The sequence below is a fragment of the Girardinichthys multiradiatus genome, chromosome 8, assembly GCF_021462225.1.
Source record: "Girardinichthys multiradiatus isolate DD_20200921_A chromosome 8, DD_fGirMul_XY1, whole genome shotgun sequence".
Taxonomy (NCBI): domain Eukaryota; kingdom Metazoa; phylum Chordata; class Actinopteri; order Cyprinodontiformes; family Goodeidae; genus Girardinichthys; species Girardinichthys multiradiatus.
In genome coordinates this window covers 17072654-17090636 of record NC_061801.1, presented here as the reverse complement: position 1 = coordinate 17090636, position 17983 = coordinate 17072654, and positions in this window count along the sequence as shown.

Below are 17983 nucleotides of genomic sequence, written 5' to 3'. Positions count from 1 at the left end.
GGCGCTTCTGCCGCTGTTTCTGGTTCAAAAGTGGCTTGACCTGGGGAATGCAGCACCTGTAGCCCATTTCCTGCACACGCCTGTGCACGGTGGCTCTGGATGTTTCTACTCCAGACTCAGTCCACTGCTTCCACAGGTCCCCCAAGGTCTGGAATCGGCCCTTCTCCACAATCTTCCTCAGGGTCCGGTCACCTCTTCTCGTTGTGCAGCGTTTTCTGCCACACTTTTTCCTTCCCACAGACTTCCCACTGAGGTGCCTTGATACAGCACTCTAGGAACAGCCTATTCGTTCAGAAATCTCTTTCTGTGTCTTACCCTCTTGCTTGAGGGTGTCAATAGTGGCCTTCTGGACAGCAGTCAGGTCGGCAGTCTTACCCATGATTGGGGTTTTGAGTGATGAACCAGGCTGGGAGTTTTAAAGGCCTCAGGAATCTTTTGCAGGTGTTTAGAGTTAACTCGTTGATTCAGATGATTAGGTTCATAGCTCGTTTAGAGACCCTTTTAATGATATGCTAATTTTGTGAGATAGGAATTTTGGGTTTTCATGAGCTGTATGCCAAAATCCTCCATATTAAGACAATAAAAGACCTGAAATATTTCAGTTAGTGTGCAATGAATCTAAAATATATGAATGTTAAATTTTCATCATGACATTATGGAAAATAATGAACTTTATCACAATATGCTAATATTTTGAGAAGGACCTGTTATATGAAGGAAGCTGGCTATTCTGAGTGCTGTCTTCAGGCATATTAATGGAAAGTTGAGTGGAAGGAAAAAGCCTGATAGAAAAGGAAGAACAACAAACAGGGATAACCACAGCCTTGCGAGGACTGTAAAGCAAAGGCTACTTAGAAATTTTGAGGAGACTCTCGAGGCGTGAATTGTAGCTGGAGTCAAGGGCCACCACACACATATGACATGGGGTACAACTGTCATATTCCTTGTGTTAAGCCCATTCCAGCGACAATGTCAGCAGTGTCTTGTTTGGGCTAAGAAGAAAATGGAGTAAACTGCTTCAGTGGTCTAAAGTCCTCTTTTCAAGTTGAAGTGAATTTAACATTTCATTTAAAAATCAAAGTCCCAGAGTCTTGAGGAAGAGTGGAGAGGTACAGCCTGAGGTCCAGTGATGTCAACTTGTCCACAGTCAGTGATGATTTGGGAAGCTATGTCATGAACCATGTTGGTCTACTGTGTTTTATCAAGTCCAAAACCAGGGCTGCCATCTATCAGGAAATCTTGGAGCACTTCATGCTTCCATCTTTTCAAGCTTTATGGAGATGCTGTTTTTATTTTCCAGTAGAACTTGGCGCCTGCCCTTATTACTAAAATTACAAATGTCTCCTTTAGTGACTGTGGTATCTTTATGCTTGATTGTAGCCCACTTGACTTAAACCCCAGAGAGAATCTCTTAGGGATTCTCAAGAGGAAGATGAGGGACTCTAAGATCTAACAGTGCAGATGAGCTGAAGGCCACCATTAAAAACCTGGGTTCCTGGGCAGCTCAGCATTTCAACAGGCTGATCACCTCCATGCCACACTGCACTGATACAATAACTCAAATCATTGAGTACTAAATCCAGTACATGGAAATACTTTTCAGCCGGTCAACATTCCTGCAGTAAGAATCTGCTTTTATTCATGTTACTTTCTACTTCTCTGAGAAAGTGAAATTTGGGTGTCCATTAGTCGTAAGCCATAATGATCAGATTTAACAGAAAGAAATGTCCATAATAAATCTATATAATTCAATTTTGTCCTTTTTGAGTTGACTTACTAAACTCAATTAACTTTTAAATGATATTTAAATCTATCGGGATGCACCTAAATGCAAGTATCTACTGTACATCACCTTTACCCACAAGAGGGCGTTAAAGGGCCGGTTATGGCGTTTGAAACCAGAACAACCATGATCTTTCCAGGTAATATTTACTTTCTGTTCAATTTTGTATGGAGTCTCATGGTCATGGTAGCATTTTTCCAGCTCTTTGATGAAAAATAACATTACATTGAGTAAAGAAAGCAACTTGATATTTAGAACTAGAACTGGCTGTAGCATAAAATGTGTGGGCAAGAAGTGCTCAACTTCTGAACTATGAGCTTAGGTTGTCACTAAAATGTATTTTATGTGAAGACCCAAGTATGCTGCGCAAATGTTTTAAACATACACGGACTACAAAATCCATATTAAAAGTAAATGTCGAAAAGAATGATCAAGATTATTTATAACGCTTATTTTAAAACAAGAGCAACTGAAAGAAGTCATTAGGAAATTCATAAAAAAATGAAAAATATTCTACAAATCACAAAATTCACAAAAAACAATAAAATAATAGAAACGTTTCTCAATGATTCGAAAGCCAGAGAATTAAAATTATTTTGAGATGAGATTTAAACGCTTTAGTGGCGGGACTGCAAAGACTTGATCCTCTCTGTGTACCACATTCAATGTGAATAACAGTTAGACCACAATGATCTGTATGGCACCAGCGATTACAGGAAGTCAGACAGATACATAGGAGCTTCCTCAGTAAGGGCTTTGTCAGTCAACAATAAAACCAAAATTCAATCCTGAAACAAACTGGGAGCTAATCAAAAGAAATAAGTTTGGGGAATGCATGGAGATTGTCAAAAGCAAATATGAGGACTTAAAGCAGACAAATGACATCAACAAAGTCAAAAAAGAAGTTTACAATAATGCCTCAACATAGTGATGGAGGAAGAGACAGAACACTGTTAAGAAATATGATGAAAAAATGATAGGAAATAGCTTTAATTAAAAGGAACTAATCCTTTTAAATGCATTATTGCGATGAAGTTGTAGCTGCTCTACAACATGCTTTTCCAGGTTTCTGAAATCCTCAGTTATTTAAACCTAACCTAAAGTCTTCAAAACCACACACCACTGATGTGAAACCATAGAATTTAAAGAGGATGTGTTTTGTATGATGATTTTTGTTGACATTGATTAAAGTTAGTATTTTGATACACCTGTAGATATTCTACTGATATGTGTTAATGCGGTGGCTTTCAAATATAAAGGTTTTCATAGGCTATTCCCAGACTGTTAGTGCAACCAACAGACCATCAGAGCAAGATGCCGTGAATGATACACTGAAATTATAAGAATATGTTTGTGTAGATCTGCTGTTTCTAAGGAACAGGATCTTGGAACAAATTAAATAAATGAGACCAACCAAATGCTATCGTTGCAGAGCCTAAACCCTCATGATACAAACACAACTTTGTCTTGTTCACACAACTACTTTCGCTCAGACTTGTCAACCGAAACCTACCCTCCCACCTGACTGTGTCAGGAGACTATAAGCCATGGGGCAAGTTGTAACAGGTTCGCCAGTTTACATCTGAACCCCCCTGGCTTGTCCAAATGGTGTAGAATGAGTGTGTTGAATAATTAGGAGCTCCGCTAGAGTGAAATTTCCGCTGAAAGACTCTTGTTCAAATAAAGCACACTGCCTTCATGAGAGCAGAAATGACATAATAAAAAAATAATAAGTGTAATAAATTAAATTGGTGTAAAATTGTATCAAATTACTGAGTAAGTTAAGATACTTTATTGTCCATTTAATGTACAAATTTAATGTACGTGACACAGTACATGCAGCTAGAGGGTTGAATGCCAGCCTGGGCGGGCTCTCTGCAAGCAGTTTGCATGTTTGTGTTGTTTTTGTTTTGTTTTACTTGAATACGTGCAAAATATCAAGAGTATAACATAAAATTATTTACATTATAGATTCATTTAGTGGGTGAAAGTATAAACTTATTTAATTCCACTCCTTGTTCATGCATCACCATTATCACGCTTTACTGTTCAAATTTTTATAGCACATACAGATTAAATATTAGCATTCTACATAATACATACAGCAAATATAAAATTATCCTTTTTTGTTTCTAAATTTGTATGAAATGCATAATAATAACTACAGCAGCAATAACAGTTTTCATTCCTTGTATTATAATCTAACTATTCATGTAATACACTATGTAATGATAATACTTTGGCTAACAATAATAATAGTGATAACAAAATAACAATTATTAAATCTTGTATCCCATAATGACCATAAAATGATTTGAACTGTTTTATGCTTAGTTCCACTTTCAGACTTTTCCACATTTTAGCTTCATTTACTGGAACACAAAAACTCTTTGTGGTGGATATAGTAATACAAGTTTGAGACTTATATTCACCCTATAACCCTTCACCTATACAGTTTTTAAATGTGTTCTGATATCTGCTTAGTTTTGGCTTCAAACAAAAGCAGAACTGTTCACAATTTCACCATGTCAATGAATTTTAATAATTTAGATTTGTTTTGTATAAAAAATGTTGCTTATGTATGCTTATTGCTCGTTTTTGTAATGTTGGTGACTGTAGTAGAATTTTATTACTGTTACCCCAAATCTCTGCACAATAACTTAGATATGGTAAAACTAGAGAAGAGTACAGAATGTGGAGTGCCTTTTGTTCTAGTGCCAGCTTTGCTTTATTCAGCAGAGAGATTCTGTAAGAGATACTTTATCTTGAACATATTTAAAACCCCTAAATGAAAGTCAGTGAGTACCAGGGTGCAAAACAAAATTAATAAAGTCAGTTAATCAACTAACAAAACAATTACTTTAAATCTGGGTTCACACAGGACTTAAATATTTGGGAAGTAGTAAACGTCAGGGTCTCCAAGGTCAAAATAACAACAAATAAATCCCTTCTGACTAAAATAAAAGCAAGTCTCATCTAAACAAAATAAAAGTACAATACCTAAACTGCCTGGCTGGCCCTAAAACAGGAGAAAACTTAGCTCAAAGAAAATGGCAGTGAACCCTTGCCAAACTTCCTGTCTAACACAAGATCTCTACCATCCACCAATTCACCAAAACAAGAAGATTAGCCACAGTATGATTATCAGACAATCAGTACATGGAATTGAGTTTCTCTGTCAATCAAAATCAGATGCCCAAAGAGAAGGGGTGCAGCATTGGGTTACTGAATCTTTTCTGCAGTCCACTGATGATGAGGAATTGACTTCAGCTGTGCATGAGGTGCAACAGGAGAACTGCAAACACACAAGAAAAACATAAAATAGGAAACTCTCTCCTAGTAAGAGAGAGAGTCTACTGACCCTATAGGTCAGTAGACGTCACAGTGTGCATGCATGGTTGTCTGTCCTGTGTCTGCTGCCCTGTGATGGACTAGTGACCTGTCCAGGGTGTACCCCGCCTGTCACCTAATGACCACTGGAGATGGGCACTAGTCCTCCCGCAGCCCTACAAGGATAGGTGGGTATTCACAATGTATGGATGTACAGACCGTAGTTTGCCATGTAGGGGACATGGCAAGTATGTGGAAGAAAGTGCTCTGATACCATGAAACTAAAACTGAACCCTTTGGCTTACATGTAAAACACCATTTATGGTAGAAGATTACCACTGGACATCACCCTGAATACACCATCCCCCATGCTCAAACATGGTGGTGGCAGGTTTATGCTGCGAGAATGCTTTTCTTCAGTATGGAAAGGAAAAGTAGGTAGGGTGTGAATATGTTTGCAAGCCATAAACTGAATAAAATAGCATCTTGTCATAACGCTATGACTTTTTATTGTATATTCAGGCATTTGCATAAAACTTTCTTTCCTGTAATTTACCATATGCAAAAGCAATAAAAAATGCTACGCATGCAACATCATTGATGACTGAGTCTGGTAAAATAAAGAAACACTGATTAAGTGATAAATAACACATAAAAATAAATGTCCTGCTTAAAACCACATCTCACTATGAAGCAAGATCTCACACTGTGTCAAATCTATAAAGTCTGACCACATAACTCAGGATGTAGTGCTGGGATTTGAGTTGCCCATTAGGTTTCATATTACAGTATGTGCTCACTCTGTTTCTCACAGACAGCCACCACAATAAACAACATGTGCAGCAGCACTAGCAGCTGCACCCACAACCACAAAGTACCTCACTTCTCATTTCATGTTTCGTCTTCCCTGGCTCAACAATAAACACATAACTGACGGCTTCATCACTGCTTTTGTCCCATGCTGACATACTTTGGAAACTGTAACCAGTAGGCTCAGATAAAGTTTATATACAATCCTAAGAAAGTCATAATTTCAGTAATAAATGTTGAATGATATTAAAATGTTTTTTATTGCTACTATGATTTTAATTTAATTCACTGCTCTTATGGTACTATTTTCAGCCTTGTGTTTAATATTTAAATATAAAAATGTGGGTGTTGTTTGAAGATATATCTTTCTTGCTACAACCTGATCAGCATTATTTGCATCCTGTGAGTGCATAGTGATAGTAACAATGGCAGTTTTTGTCCTCTGAGACTCTGTCCACCCCATCATTAAGGGCATTCCTGCAAAAAAGCCAGGGGCCTCGTTATTGTTTGGTTAACCACTGTCTATACTCCTGATATGAGCCCTTGCAATGTGGTTTGCTAATGGCACAGAGTCTTGAGATAAAGGCACCAGAGAGAGAGTTCATCCTTGCAGAGGCATGCATGTTTGTTTTATAAGCTTTCCTGCTTGGCAGGTGTGTGATGACTGAGATAGATACCAAAAAGATAAAATTGTTTTGAATGGTCTAAGAAGAGAAAAACAAGAATTCACAGCAGACAAATTTATTTTTTGTCTTTATCTTGATATCTGTTGCACAATTAAACATAAAGTATGGCATAACAGCCTTAATCATCCCACCTGCCCTCAACCTTTATCATAAGCGATATTAACCCGAAATCTATCTATAACCCTAAAACATTGAATGTGCGTCTCAAAATGAAGTCTGGACCAGGTCCCATCTCAAACTGCTCCAGTTTAGGATAAAACTACAGCTCAGACACTCTTAGAAGTTGTAATAGAGTGATAGAAAGATTTCTTGGCCTGCCCAAGCAATATGGTTTCACAATACAGGATGTGAAAATTGGCATCATAGTAGAACATTTACTATCAGGCAATCAGGCAAACCATTACAAGCCGTTAGAGAGACCCATCACGTTGCTTTAAAACTTTCCTTGCTGACGTAGACAGCATGCCCCCCAATTACCGGCAACCCTCATAAATGCTGTTAAAAAGCCTAAAATAATTCCATCATTTATTGCAGTCGCCTAATGTCATGCAAAAATATTTACCACATATTCAACCTCTAATCTGATTAAGTTTATTAGGTGGAGGTAAAATTACAAGAATTTCTTGTAAGTTTTAATTGTTAATCTAAGACTTCCCCGAGGTGTAAATATGATGTGATACAGAGGTGCATTTCACACCCACGTTTCAAAGTAGGAAATTTAATTCAGTTTAATTATATAGCGCCAGTTAACAAAAAATGTCAACTCAAATCATTTTGCTAAAAAAGTCAAGTCAATTCAACCCAATCATACAGACAGGTTCCAAGTCAGTTACATACATTCTAAATTAACCCAGGTTATCAAAGAAGCTAGGACAAGAAAACATGCAATCAAGTAAGATTTATGTGTGCTGATTTTCTTACGCCAGTAAATGGCTACAGTTAACCATATCCCCTCCCTCTCATCCCCAATCTAGTAGGTAAATATTGATAAGCAGAATGTGATGTAAGAATCAAAAGTATAGGCTGAATCAATATTGCTCAATGTCACCTTATATGTTTGAAACTGCAAAGGATTAAACAGCAAAATATCTTAAATCAGTGTAGTATAGTTAAAAATAATATATTTAGTTTTACACTGTTACCTAAAACTGCAAACTAGGACAAAATGGAAATGCTTTGCAGCAAGAAAGCCAAATATCAAAAATCCAGAGTTCTGATATTTGACATTATCAGTTTTATTGCAGTGCCAGCATACCAGTCACAGCTTGATTTAGACTTTTCCATCATGCAAAGTAAGAAAATACCTTTTGAATTTCCTTTAGCCAAAAAAAACCTTCAGAGTGATATTTTGAAGTAGTCTTACTGGCCCATTCTGCAAGCATCAATAGTGTAAAAGTATAGTTCCCCAACTGTGGTACAAGTACTACTGGTGACATGTGGGCTGCCTTTCATATTACTTCGTGTTAAGAAAATTTAGCATCAATGATATCAAATAGGCTATGTTGTCCCGGGCTTAAATGGCCCTTGTAGGGTCTCCCATGGCAAACAGGCTCTGGGTGATGGGTCACAGAGGTTCAGAAGCCTTCATGAGGACTACAACATCAAGGCACATGATGTCGCCTGGTACGGCGGAGCTGGGGTCCCTCCCTGGAGCCAGGTCTGGGGTTCTTGACTTGTTGGTGAGCGCCGGGTTACCCCTCACGGGACCCAGCCAGGCCAAGCCCTAACGAGAGACGCGAGGCCATCCCTCAGTGGGCCCATCTCCAGATGCTTAAAATTGTTCTAGGGTCTTTAAATGTTACCTCGTTACCTCAGTGGGGGGGCTTGTGCGATACCAGTTAGAAATAGTCTGGCTCACTTCCTTGCACAGCATGGGGTTTGGAACCTCAGCTCCTCCAGAGGTGTTGGTGTTGGACTCTATTCTACTCTGGAGTGGCCCGTGGACTGGAGTGGGTTTGCTTGTCATCCCCCAGCTCAGCCATCTCATGTTGGGGTTTACCCTGGGGGATGAGAGGGTCACATCCCTGCACCTTCGGGTTGGGGATAGGTCTCTGACTGTTGTTTTGGCCTACAGGCCGAGCAGTGGTGCGGAGTACCCGGCCTTCTTGGTGTCCCTGTTGGGGGTGCTGGACAGTGCCCCTCTCAGGGACTCGGTCATTCTGCTGGGGGACTTCAACACCCACGTGGGAAATGAAAGTGACAGCTGGAGGAGTGTGATTGGGAGGAAGGTCTTCCCCAGTCTGAATGTGAGTGGTGTTTCATTATTGGACTTCTGCGCTAGTCACGGATTGTCCATAATGAACACCGTGCTCAAGCATAAGGGTGTCCATCAGTGCAATTGGCACCAGGACACCCTAGGCAGGAGGTCGATGATCGACTTTGTTATCATATCGTCAGACCTTTGGCTGCATGTTTTGGACACTCGGGTGAAGAGAGGGGCTGAGCTGTCCACTGATCACCACCTGGTGGTGAGTTGGATCCGCTGGAAATAGGAGAAAGGCGGACAGACTTGGCAGGCCCAAGCGTATAGTGAGAGTCTGCTGGGAACGTCTGGCAGAGCCCTCAGCCAGGGATGTATTCAACTCCCACCTCCAGGAGAGCTTTGACCAGATTTCGGCGGATGTTGGAGACATAGAGTCCGAGTGGACCATGTTCTCCGCATCTATTGTCGATGCTGCTGCCCGTAGCTGCAGCCGTAAGGTTTGCGGTGTCTGTCGCGGCGGCAATCCCCGAACCCTGTGGTGGACACCAGCAGTAAGGGACACTGTCAAGCTGAAGAAGGAGTCCTATCGGCTGTGGTTGGCTTGTGGGACTCCTGAGGCGGCTGACGGATACCGTGAGGCCAAGCGTGTCGTGGCCCGGGCGGTGGCAGAGGCAAAATTGGGGTTGGGGAGGTGTTCTGTAAGGTCACGGAGAAGGACTATCAGTTGGACTCAAAGCGATTTTGACACACAGTCCGGCTCCTCAGAAAAGGAAAGCAGTGCTTCCCCAACACTGTTTCCAGTGGGGGTGGGGAGCTGCCGACCTTGACAGGGGACATTATCGGGCGGTGGAAGGAGTATTTTGAGGATCTCCTCAATCCTGCCGTCACATCTTCCCTGTTGGAAGCAAAGACTGGGGACTCAGAGTTGGACCCGTTCATCAAACAGGCTGAAATCACCAAAGTGATCAAAAACCTCTGCGGTGGCAAGGCTTCGGGGGTGGATGAGATCCACCTTGAATACCTCAAGTCTCTGGATATTGGGCTGTCAAAGCTACATAAACAGTGGTGATTGAGATTTCTGTTATACAGACCAAAATTGTTGAGTCAAAAAAGTAATTTTATTTTTAGAACAAAGTAGTCTGATTTTTGTAAAAAAAAAAAAAAAAGGGATCTGTGTATCTTTGCTGATTTTAAACAATAAAAAGGTCACACAGACATTTAAGAAAGGTATACAGTTCTCCTACATTTTTTTTTATTTTCTATTTACTTGGTGCAGAAACAACTATAATTCTATGCTCAGCTACAAAAAATAGGATATGACCCTCATTTGGTGAAAATGCTTGTTTCGATTAGCCAAGTCTCCTTTTGAGTAAAAGTTGCTGGATGTTTTGAAAGTAAACATCAACCACCTGTGCTGACAGACCTGTTTTGTATGCTTCCTTAACTGCAGATGGAGGGCTGCACAATATAATTCTGGGGGCTACAAATGGCCCACAGGCCACACTTTGGGCACCCCTGTACGCACATATAATTTGGTCATTCCCAGACCCAAGTTTCAACATGGGTCTGGGAATGACCTTAAACCCAAATCAACCATGTTTCAGTTCCAAGTTCAAAAAGCTGTGGCATCTGCTGCCTGAAGTGTTCGATGAACAGGTTACTACCATTAGAAATACAATACTTTTCTAAATTTTGCACGTACACAAACTGTTAAATCAACTTAATTAAAGCATTTTGTTTAGTACCATGTGTGTGACTGATTTAATACAAATAGAAATGTTCACAGGACCTTTATGTAAAGTTGTAGTAATTGTTTTTTTTTTTAAATAACAAAAGTGTCCTAGTGTGGTTTGTGGGCAGACCAAAGTGCAGACAAGAGCTGGGCAGCAGCATGTTGTAAAAGGTTTTCAGCTTTATTTCCAGAGGTTATCAACGAAACCAAACAAGGCACTGCAGATACAAACAAAGTCCAGATCCAAAAACGTACAAGATAGGTTCTGCAGGAACATGGAAAAACTCAGCACAAATATGTGGGTTGAGAACGGGTTATGACAAACACAAGGAACCAGCAATGAACAGAGTCCATCCAGGACTTATACAGGTCTAGGGTCAAGAAAAGAGCTGCCAAAATCTCTGCAGACCCCACACACCCTGCACATAAACTGTTTAGAGTTTTACCTTCAGGCCGCCGCTACAGAGCACTGTTCACTAAAACCAGCCGCCACAAAGACAGTTTCTTCCCCCAGGCTGTTTCTCTGATGAACATTCAATAGAGTACAGAACAACAGCATACAGATGTTGCAAATGCACCTTTTCTATTAGATATGTGTATATTGTACATTGTAAATTGTAAATTTGTATATTCTGTAATGCAAAAACAGAACAAAAGAGCAAAGTGTACCGAAGTCAAATTCCTTGTTTGTATTTATGAACTTGGCAATAAAGCTGATTCTGATTCTGAACTAATATACTGGGGAAAGACAAAGGCAGGTAATCAAGGGAACTGAGAACAGGTGTGACAAGGAGGCAGGGAAGCAGCAGGAACAGGTGAAACAAATAAACAATAAAGAGAAACCAAGACCTAAGCAGAACAATAGACTAAGATAAAATAACCAAAACATAAGAAATCTAGAATAACCAAGAGGTAAAGGAAACAGAGGAACTGGAAGGAACAGAAGAATAACAAGAACCTAAGGCCTAAGCAAAAGGAAACCCTGACTACAAGTAAACAAACAAACACTGACAGAAACAAACTGAGAATGAAGCAGAGGACTAGAAATAAAAGTAAACAATAACTCAAGCTGACCTAACAGGAATCAGAACTGGAACACTAGAAACTAAACATAAAGAACTAAGCTAGACAGAACAGAATAAGAACACAGAAAGGGAATAAAGATGAGGAGGAACAGAAAACATAGACTAGAAAAACAAGAAGTGTGCAAGGTGAAAATGAATACCAAACCATAAATAAACACAGGGATATTAAAAGAGGAGCTAACGAATTCAGGAGAACAAAGAACCCTAATAGAGACTAATGAATAATAGAACCATGCAAAGTAATAAGGAAACAACCATAAGGAAACGTAATGAGGGAGGAGAACAACAAAACACCAGGAGGCAGTAGAGGGAGCAAAACAAACTAATAAACTTAATAGAAACATCTAGACAAAATAAACCATCACAAGAAACCATAAAACAAAGACCAAAATGTCACTCCGTGACAAAAATAAGCTAAAGAGTCTAACTCTGGTTGTACCATTGCATTTGTATTTATCAATGTGGTACTTGTTAGTAAAAAAAATGAGAGTTGGTATGAAGTGTGTGATTCAATAGAGAGAAGGGATGATGCAGCGGCAAAAACAATTCACTGTAAGCCACCTTGAAAACACAACAGATGGGGACATTTTTGCTCTGGCTGGGTAGCATATGGCATAAGTTGAAGATGGCTGGATTCTCAACAACAAAGTTTGAAAAGTCACAGAGAAACACAAACTGATAATTTTTTGCCAAGAATTTTATTCTTCAATGATTGAAGTCTGACTGTGCAAAAAAATAAATTTGAAATAATCTTTATGTGCACATTTTTGACTGACTATGTTAAATAAAAAGAAATGACAGCTTGTACAGCACTTATTTGATTACAGTAACGGTCCTGTATCAAGTTTAACGCTCAGCTAAGAGTAGATGTAATTTTTGCAACATACAATTGGGGATAATCTTGTTTTAGTGCTCATTAAAGTGAGAGTGATGTGAAGGAACAATTGCACGGGAGAGCAATGTTTTTACAAGTGGAAGATGGATTGTTTTACAAGCAACAGAGGGAGAGACTGAAGGTGGGACAGAGCAGGGGAGTACAGACGTCACATCTGTTCCTGACAGTCCCTAAGGGGTTTGGGAGCATGGGAACCTGCACCAGTTCTAAAGGTTGTAACAGGCTTTAAAACAAATCTCTTTATTTGTCAATGTAAAAGGTAAAGAAACCTAAATAGGGGATCTGACTGTGGGAGTGGAAAAAATAACACCAGTAGCTTTACTGACCAGCCTGTTGTGATATAAAGAAATGCAGCATGGTAGTTTTGGATATGACAAGGAAAATAAAAGCATCTGTCATCGGTATTTTATGCATGTGCTGGAGTCTGGATCTGTTACACATCCAATAGAAATATCTTATGAATCTGGGCTTCCTGTCTGTAGCTTGTGGTCCACAGCATTTTCAGTTTGCATAAGATGGTTTTGAGTTCCCCTTACTGCCATGTCCTGCACCGGCCCCCCAGAATGGTGACCACCACACTTTAATAATCCATTTCACAGGGGTCAATTCCCCTTTCTCCACGGCGTCAGCTGGGTCGCTCCATTTACCCTCTTCTCCCCTTCCTCACCCTGGTTCCCCTGTTGGCATGTGTTCAATCCAGCGTTGTTTACTGGACAGAGCATTTAGCGGGGTTAGCGTTTCACCATGCCAGCTGCTGGCACCATGTGCCTTCCTCTCGAGCGGCTGGACGACGGCACGCACTCCACTGCTTCACACACCCTCTGGCAACCCCCAGAGGACGTGGGCCTCTCTCCTGCTTGGCCTTGGTTGAAACCAGTAGCCTTGACTGGGTATCAGATGCTAGTTTAATGAGGAGACCCAGTTTTAGCTTTAATTGATTGCTCCCTGTTGGTACTCTCAGTTTACAATTAAAGTATCCTGAACTTGGAATACTAAATTCCATATACAACCTTTTAATATACTGTATCAGGCATGTACAAACTGGTCTGTCCAAAAGCTACTGTTATGCTTTTCATTGGGGGGAGTAAAGCCTCCTGTTAGTGATTTTCCCAGCCAACTGTGATCATCAAAGTCATATTTCAAATTTCACTATGCCAGCCTCTGTTTCCTATTGTGAATCACAGTTTAATGATATTGTCTTCAGACATACAGCACATTATCTCCAGGTCAATTTACTCCCTTGGCCAATTTGTCCCTCCATTTTGTCTGTACCTACTTCCATTTCATATCCATTATCTATTGCACATTAGTTGATATATTGTAGTAGTCAGATATGTGAGGAATTATGGAAATTTATTATCATTCATTATCATGCTAAAATCCCATGTACAATTTAATTTGATCAATTCAAAACAATTCTGAATGAATTCCTATTGGTAGGTATTTATTGAAGTCACATAATCACATTTTCTAACAGCTGACCAGGTTTAGATTATGAAAAATTACTTAAAATTATCAGTTTCCCAAGAGGGCACAAAAAGTCTCAAGGTGGGTATGACTTGAGGCATGGCTGGTACGAAATGTGCCCTGGTCAACAGTGTTTTTCATACCTTGTGAAGTTGGGTATGACAATACAAGGACTGCATAGGCAGGAAATGGTGAGGGACAAAACGACACCCACCCATCTGTCCTGTTATGACAAATTTGGATAAAAGAAATGTTTACAGACATTTGCAACAAGATGGTTCCTTAAAGTCTTAAATTCTCAATGTTGCTTAGTCACCACAAATGTCTGATTCATTGACCACCAACAACATTAAAAATCACCTTGCTATTATTGTGTAAGCCCAGTATTTTAAATAAAACAGGTATTTTGTGTCGGGACAGAAAAACTCTGGATGTTGCCTTTGAGTGATGTACAACGTCTGTAGTGGTGAAACTTTATTACAAGGGCTGTAAGTGTACATCCAGCTCACCACAGGAGCCAATACTGGGTTACTTGAGACTGAGACAAGACAAGATTTTAGCTGTATTTTTTAGGGTAAAAAACATAATCCTTTGCTTTAACAAATATAGTAAAGGTTTAACAAACTGCAAATATAATCAGAGAAACATTTTCCAGTCAAGGTTAAACTAGTTCACATGTTGCAGTTCTTATACTTGTCTAATTCTACAATTGTCCTGATTTTTTTTGTGTTTTCATAAATAGAATAAAGGTTTCATAAATCTCAAACTGTGTTTAAAAGAACCTCTGTTAAATGTGCATCATCCAGTTCAGGTTTAGTCAATCTAATAATTTCAGAGTTTGAACTGAAGATGATCAATTGACAGCAATATTTGGGGTTATTTAGCCTGGGGGTTCAAATATTTAGCTTGCAAACTAAACATTTAGTTTGTAAACTAAATATTTAATTTGGAGCTAAATCTTTATTTTATAAACTAAATATTTAGCTTGCCAACTAAATATTTAATTGGCAAGCTAAATATTTCGTTTGTAAACTAATCATTTAATTTGCAAGCTAAGTATTTAGGTGTTAAACTAACTATATAAATTGCTAAATAAATATTTAGTTTGGAACTATGACAATTATAAATCTATGAATGACATGGTGAAAATATGACTTTGAGAAACAAACCCAAGCTAAATAACAAGCTAACAAGCGGACAAGCTAAATAACAAAATATTGCAGTAATTTATTTTGACTGTGTAACTTTACAAATGGCACCCCACAGTCCTGACTCATTAAAAAACTGAAATAGCCATAGAGTTTAGCACCTATTTCAGGCTATAAAGGAGATGCTAACATTAGCATCAGTAGTGGATAACAGTTAGCAAATTGTGGTTTTCTCAGATAATTCCTATCTTGTCTGTCACTCCCATTCGTTTTTCTTCCGAGTACTGTAAAGGCTGCCACATGAACAGTTTAAAAGTAGTGAAGGCTTCTTTGGAGGCATCTTCAATATTTTTGTAACCAAGCCAAACAAGACATTTTATTAATCAACTTTGTCAACACAATAGGATACCACAAAAACGACATCCTTTCTTATTAAAACAAACACACAAAAAATATCTCAACCATAGATAAAATAAAGTGAGCCCTTTATATCTAGAAGCCCTTCTAATTTTGGTTGTTTCTTACTTGAATATTATGGTAAGAAATGGAGCAGTGTGCCCCTGGATGTTTCATGACAATTAGTCCGTTCTTACCCACCATTTCATACCTACTTTGACAAGTGACAAATTGAAGTAATTTCCTAGATTCCACTTATAATCTGCTGTAGGGAAATGTGTTTATGGCTCCAAACAATAATATTTACCAACAGGAAATTTAGAATTTTTTTCATCAGACCAGGGGTCGCAATCTGACATATTGCATGTATCAGCTAGCCCAAAGGGTATAATACAAATATTTCAAAAAATAATATACAGAAAAATTTACTTTTACATAATATTTGAGTAATTCAGCTACTATTTACCTTCTTAAACAATAAAAATGCTTCAAAGAAAGATATAATGCTATGGAATGGTTTAAGTACATAGATATGAAATGGTTTGTTTACGGGTACAAAATGGAGATAGAAAGGGACAAAATGGGGTTACAAATTGGTGAAAGGGTGAATTGACCCAGAGCCAACAAAAGCATATGTGATAGCAACTGAAGAGCACTTTTCTAGAAAGATGGCAATGGCAATGATAAGAATCATTGTGGTAATATCTTGTAGCAGGAAATCTCATGATTTAAAAACATTATGTAATACTATATTCTGTAAAAGGACAAGCACTGAAATATTAAATGCAGAGAAGACATGTTCCCAGGATGTCAGTAAAGAGACAATGTTTTGGCCTAAAGTACATCAAGCAGTCTGGTCAAAAGACCTAATATTATTTGGGAGCTAAATAAAGCCCCAATATTAAAAGAAGGCAAAGATTAGTGATGAGAACAAGTTGTACCTTTAGACATAAATTAACAAGGCATGTGACCTATCTCCCTGACATTTAGTAGCCAATCAGATGTAACAAACCAATAAGCTAGTTAGTCAGGAGGAATTTTCAGCCTGACTATTCCCTTTCAGCTTTAATTCAAGGTGACGTGCAAAAGAGGCACCCTCTAACACAAATAAACACAGTACACTTAAAGAATCATCTTAAATATAAACCAGGTTGAGGAAAATCCTAAAATGTCAGTGAAGTCAGGCTATCAGCTAACCCGTCATCGCTACATATCTGTGCCTGGCAGATGGCCGAGCTTTGGACAGACAGGAGAGATTGTGAATGTTGGAAATCTTGTCCCACCCTGCCTCAAAGTCCGGGGAGTCACTGAGAGTGGTGTAGAGAAGCAAGGTCAGGGTTACAGTTGTCCGACCTACATCCATACCATTTGGATGGAAAGTGATACCGCAGACAGCTGAGGCTGCTTTTGACACTCAGGGTTAATTTGGAACGTCTTAACATTCACTTTGCAAAGATGGATTTGTAATGAACGTGGAACTGATGGGGGGTAAGTGGAAATCCTAGCATCTGAATCCGCTTATGTTCACCCTGATTGGCTCACACACACGCATGCTGATAACTATCTTAAGACTACAGAACAAATTCCTGAGGTTGTCCTGTAACGACAGTCATGCGGTGCTCATAACTCTTTCAATCATAATCACCGAGGCATGCCCTGTCACTTTCCTGCATGCATCCCACCCTGCCAACTCGTTCCCTGGGCATGGATCATAATTAGAGCCCCATGGTAAATATTTCCATCTTTCACTCCAGTCAGGTGGTGCATGAGGTGTAGTCCAAAAAAAGGGGGACTGGTAATGTATACACCATAATTGTCAAAATGAACACAATGGCATGGCACAAGGAGCATCATGCTAATTTGCAATAGTTTGTTAAATTTAGCATACAATGAGATTACAGTGGCTGTTTAGGTTAGGTAAATGTTATAGGCTGTTACAGTGGTATAACTGTCAGCACTGTTGCTTCACTGGAAGAAGGTTTTCATCTCAGGTCTCCACCAGTACTTACTTAGCGCTGCCCGACTCGGCTCTACTCGGCACTATTCAGCTCTACTCGGTTTTTAGGGTTTTAGATTAGTAACTGTTTCTTTGTACCAGCCACCTTTTGAGTATTCCCTTGGACGGGGTTCCAGACTGAAAACGTTATGTCAGAAGACAGTCAGTCACTTAGGGGGTAGAGGATAGCTGCTTCACTAGAGCGACTCTGTTGATGGCTGCTCACAGGTACCAGCAAACACCAAAACAATTTCATGAGAAGCTTAAAACACTGAAAAGGGATTATCAGACCATCAAGGACCACAACGGCTGGAGTAGTTCAAACTGAAAAAATTGGAAGTGGTTAGAACAAATGGATGCTATGGTGTTGACTTTAGTCTGTGAGTTTTGGTTAGTTTTTTGCTGCATGACTGTTTTTTTAAGTATGTGAAATTAGTATTTTATGTTTTTCC